Source organism: Papaver somniferum, chromosome 7 (genome assembly GCF_003573695.1).
Source record: "Papaver somniferum cultivar HN1 chromosome 7, ASM357369v1, whole genome shotgun sequence".
In the NCBI taxonomy this organism is placed as follows: Eukaryota; Viridiplantae; Streptophyta; class Magnoliopsida; order Ranunculales; family Papaveraceae; genus Papaver; species Papaver somniferum.
Window position 1 is genome coordinate 100979156 of NC_039364.1, and position 5855 is coordinate 100985010.

The following is a 5855-nucleotide window of genomic DNA, read 5'->3' on the forward strand; positions in this document are numbered from 1 at the left end:
ATTCAAAATGCTGGTCTGTGCATTATGTGCTAATTACACTTGCACCATTTTTGTCAGTGCTTATTCAATGCTCAGATGCCTGTTCCGTTGAATATTTATTACTAACCTGTGGAATTCTGCTGGGAAGAACCACAAATTGAAGTAACGAAATATAACGAGGAATCGTAGAATATTGCTGAATATTCAGGCGATTAATTGACGACTCGTAGAATATTGCTGGATATTCAGATGATGGCTCGTAGAATATTGCTGGATATTCAGATGATTTAAGATAATTAATTTATGGCTCTATACTAGAAGGGCTTCCTGTCTAGGAGCATTAATTATCTGAGGGTTGAGCAATATGAACTTGCTGGAGTGTCATATTCCTCTTGCATAGTCGGGGAAAATCTGGTTACATCCCGAAGACGTTGTCGCTCTATACTAGCAGACATGCTGTCTAGGAGCCGCCCAATCTTTCGATTCTATACAGTATGAGATGTGTCGTGGCCTCAGCTGAGAGACTGCACATCTTCATCTTCTCTGAGAGACTTTCTCCATCAGAGGTGGCATGAGCTTTCATGCATAGAGACATGAGTCTCGATACTCATCCGATTCGGATCCGGAGTAATTACTGAAATTGCTCAGTATTCATGAGATGTGTCGTGGCCTCAGCTGAGAGACTACACATCTACACGTACTCTGAGAGACAGCCTTCTCAGTCAGAGATTTATGACATGAGCTTTCATGCTTTAATGAGAGACATGAGTCTCAATACTCATCCGGTTGCCGAATCTGGAGTATAGTTTTACAATTCTACCCTTTGTCGAAAATCCACCATCTACATTAAGTCCCCTGCTTAGTGAGGAACAGTCATGTTCCTCAGTCAGCATTTAATGGTGATTTTCCAGGTAAAAAAATAAGTAATTGAACTTAGTCATAAGATAAGATATTACCGGATTTCGACTGAATGAGCAAACCATGGTTTGAGCGGAAACCTTGTGGCATAATAGAGCATCATCCAGTGAACATAAATGTGTAGAACCGCTGGTTCGATGGTGGAACCTTGGTTGGTTTAGGATTCACGGGTCGGGCCCAAAAGGGAAATCCTTATGGAATTAGGTTTTGGAAATAAAATTAGGTATAAAAGGAATTAATCTCTTTTTTTTTTTCTCCCAACCGACACCACCTTCATCCCTCTCATCTCACGCCGAGCAAGAGAGCAGGAGAATTCGCCGGTTCCACCGCCGGCGCGTTAGCTCGCCGTCCGCCTTCGCCGGCGCCGACCAGGTATTTTTTATTTTTTTTTTAAGTTTGCTGATTTCATGAGTGTTCATGCTTCCATCATGTTAAAATTCTATACATGTGTATATGTTGATGTGAGTTTTGTAAAAACCCTTGTTTTATAAACGTATGTTCGTTCGATCGTTAGTTTTGAAAACTAATAAATCCCTGATTTGAGGATTTTTTTATATATGTGGACTTAGGTCCAGTGATAAAACTTAGTGTATGAGCTTTCATGTGAACCAAGATTTTACCTTAATAGATGTGAGCTTTCACAAAACCGAAATAAACCGTTTTAGAAATATGCTCATTCGAGGAAAATAGATACATTATATTTTATGTATGTAAACTTATGTCCAGTGATAAAACTTTATTTATGAGCTTTCAGTTAGTATTTTATCACAATAGGTGTGAGCTTTCACAAAACTAGCATAAACCTTCGTTTTTAATAAAACGCTAATACGAAGGAAAATAGATTTTTTATTATATGTAGCCGTGACATATTTTATGTGAAACATGATGACATATTTTATTCACATGGATTTGTTCTTATTAGATAAATTCTGAAAATTTATATGAACAAATTGCATTAATTATTGTTTTGTAAAATCAAGACATGGGTTTTGAGTAACCTTAAACTATACAACTTATTTGTGATGAAGTCATGTCTTATTGTAAATCATAGTTCAGTTGTGTGAATGTTCACATTATGAAAAATATGTTTATGAGAAAATCATTTTCATGAACTAATGAAGCGTTGTTCGTTATTGCAGTTTCAAGGAACGAATTGATTTCGTGTGTTAACTCTTGTATTGCAACCACTATTGTTAGTGAAATTGAAAGAGGTAAGATTCAAGAATTACCATTTTGTGGATGAATTTATCTGCATGTCGATAACTCCATGCTCCTGGTTTCAGAAAATGCCGGCTTCCAGCGGTCGTAGTTATTCCTCCGGTTCTGACAAAGATCCCAAAGCTCCCATAGCTAAGTCGAGAGCCAAGGTAATTCGCGATGAGGGAGCAAAGCCCAGCGTACCCTCGAATGAGCGGAGAGTTACTTTCGCCGAACTCATGAAAAGAAAAGCCGAAGACGATGAGAAAGATGCTCGTCAGCGCACAAAGGATCGAATCCGGCGCAAAATACAGAGAGTTGAGGAAAAACGCCAATTCTTGGACGGGGTACCCTCTGATTCTGATGCTGATGCTTCCGAAGAAGAAACCGCCTGGGGTTTGCCTGATCAGTGTGCCAAAGAATTCGAAAGTCCCATGAACATTGCAGCTGAAGCGGAAGAAGATTCAGATTCAGATGATGATTTTTATGCTCATCCAGACGTCACCAATAGTCATGACAGTGATTCCGAAGAAGAGGATTCCGAGAAGGATAGTGATGAAAACTCTGAGAAAGACAGTGATGACGAATCTGACAACTCAGATGGATCTGACGAGTAGCTTTACTTTCGATCTCTTTTTTTTTTTAGTATTTGAATACTCTCAATCTTCGTAGTAGATGTCTTCATTCGAACAACTTTATTGAAGTATTTAGGTCTTCCTTTTGAACGAGAGATTTTATTAATGCAAGTTCTTCTTGATTGAATTAAGCAAACCGAGCCACTCTTCATGCCGAACTCATTGTAATCTCCCTTAACCCTTGTGGTTCTTCATCTTATGAAAATATCCAAACATAAGCTGTATAGTACATGGGGCCGTGTGACTTGCCGATCACAATTAACCTTGGTCAGTCCCCAGTGCACTATTTTACTTCCGCATCTCCAGTTTGACCTTGTTCAAGACTTAGGGTTTCAGTAAAACTCGTAACTGAATCGGAGATAAGTGCCTGCCGTATCTTGTATATATCTTTGTAGATTTAGGGTTTATCACTTGCGCCAATATTTCCTCCATTCCTAAGTTAGTTTCATCACAGAAGAAATTTCGATCATCATACCTCTCATATCATGTCTGCTGATAATACTTCTTCTCAAAACGGACTTCAGTCGAAACATGGAGTAGAAGCGCCCATCTTGGTAAGTTGCACATCTTTTCCATCCGTTCAGTTGAGGTTACTGATCGTAGAAGATGATTTGTTGCAGGATAACCAGAAGAATCTTTCTTCTCACAATTCAAGGCCCAAGCGGACTGCTAGAACTCCTGCCCGTATAGGTCGGCTCCTGCTGAGACTGGATCATCTGTAAGCAATCTTATAATCCTTGAAATTTTACCATGTCTAATTCAGGCGAAATTAAACACTTCCCGTTCATCACAGGCGGATGTTCGTGTCGTTGTTGATGCTAGAAGGAGAAGGAGTGGAAAGTCCGTGACTGTGGTCGAGGTTGAAGACAGTGGCAATCGAGCATGTGAAGATTCTGCAGAATCCGTGGAGACAGAAGACAGTGTTCACGCCTGTGAATACCCGACAGCTGGACTCTCGTTTGAAGCTCCATTGGTTAACACTTTCCCAGACAATGAGATGGTTGGTGGATTTGTCATTCCCAAGTGCCATGCACCTCTGTATACCAAGATCTGGAAAAAGTATGGGCATATTGCTACTACGGAAGTGTGGAAAGGTTTTCTACCCACTCTCTTGACTACAGTTGCAGGGCTGCTACCGATCATTGAAGAAATGAACCAAATGCACCTGCGAGACGTCAAGAATCAGGAACTGCACAAGTGGGATGAGATGATTTCCAATTGTGAGATATTGCGATTCAATGTGAGCTGGCTTCGCCGTCGTCTTGAGATAATTAAGATCCATAAGGCGGCGGAGGCTGCTGATGCGATTTCCATGACCACTGCTTTACTGGAGGAGGAAAAGATACTGGCTTTGGAGTGAGTCAGCGAGGGTTGAGGTTGGAGGATTTGAAGGCAAAGACTAGGATCTTCCAGAAGAAACTCGACAGGGTTTCCTATAGGGATTATCCATTGCTGGATGGTTTGCTCTGGTGAATATTCAGGAGAGTTGTAATGTAGGTTTCTGACAAGGTAGAATAATCTGATAGCATGAGGATTTTTGTTCAATTGATGAATATTTGATGAACGAATGAGCATCTTGCATGCTCTTTGAAGGAAATAAATTACATTTGAGATGTATTTGAAATAAAGGTTAATTATCTTGTTGATCAAGCGTAATAGGCTTTGAGCCATTTGCGTTGATAATATTTCCTTCCTTTCCTCCACTGAGTGCTAAAATTTTGTAGTATCCACTAGACACCGCTTTGATGATAACATACGGCCCTTCCCATTTCGGAGAGAATTTGGGAGCAGACATGTCTTGTTGAATGTGCTTTGCTGTCTTTAATACCAAATCTCCTACTTGAAAAGTTCGGGGTTTTACCATTTTGTTGTAAGCCCTGGATACCCTCTGTTTATAAGCCTCCACGTACTTTTCTACTTTAGCTCTCCTTGATTCAAGCATGTCTAGTTCAGCAACTCTTGACTTGGACACTTCAGCTTCATCCCATTGTATTCCGCTAGCCGCTGCAATCCTTGCTGAAGGAATTTTTATCTCGGCTGGGAGTATAGCATCAGCCCCATAGACGAGCGAATACGGTGACGTCCCAATTGAGCTCCTTGGTGCAGTTCTGTAAGCCCACAAAGCCATGGGAAGTTGCTCATGCCACGATCGTGGATTGTCATGAATTGTTCGACTGATAATCCGGATCAAAGTTTTGTTGGTACTCTCCGCTTGGCCGTTTCCTTGGGGGTAGTATGGTGTGGAGAAGATTGTTTAATCCCGTACTCCTTGAGTAATTTCTCGACATCTTGATTGGCGAAAGGAGTCCCATTATCTGTGATGATATGTTTAGGGACGCCGAATCTACATATAATATGCTCCTTGATGAAGGCTGCAATAGTTACCCTGTGGTACCTCTGAGCGGGATTGCTTCGACCCACTTAGTGAAATACTCAGTAGCTGTGATGATGTATTCATGCTGCTTTGAGGATGCTGGATTGATCTTCCCGATGATATCAAGTCCCCAGCTATAGAAAGGCCATGGACTATTCACAGAGTGTAATGGAAGACAAGGGTATGAATGAGATTACCGTGAATCTGGCATTTATGGCACTTCTGAACGTATGCGGCTGCATCATCTTCCATAGTCGGCCAGTAGTATTTCTCGTGGATTTGGAGAAACAACTTCTTTTTCCCCTGATGTTCTCCTTCATGAGTTTCTTTCAGGACTGTCAGGATTTCATCTTCGGCTAGGCATCTCAACAAGTCTCCTCCAAAGCTTTTGCGGTATAAGATTCCGTCAAGAAAAACAAATCTTTAGCTCTCTGTATGAGTTTGATTGCATCTTTCTTTTCTGGTGGCGATTTTTGTCTCGAAGATATTCGATGTAAGGCTCCTCCAGTCCGCGGTGTGAAGGAGTGTTAGCACCTCCAAATGATGAGGAGGTGTCTGACAATTAGGACAAGCTCCCTGCAAAGTCCTCGACTGTGCTTCCATGGAAGGCCAATAGTACCCGAGTCTCTGGAGTCTTCTATAAAGTGTTATCACCAGCGTCTGTCCGCACACTTCTTGATGCACACTTTCGAGTTTTTCTTTCGCTTCTTCATCACCCAGGCATCGTGATAGAGAGGCATCCGGGTTACGAT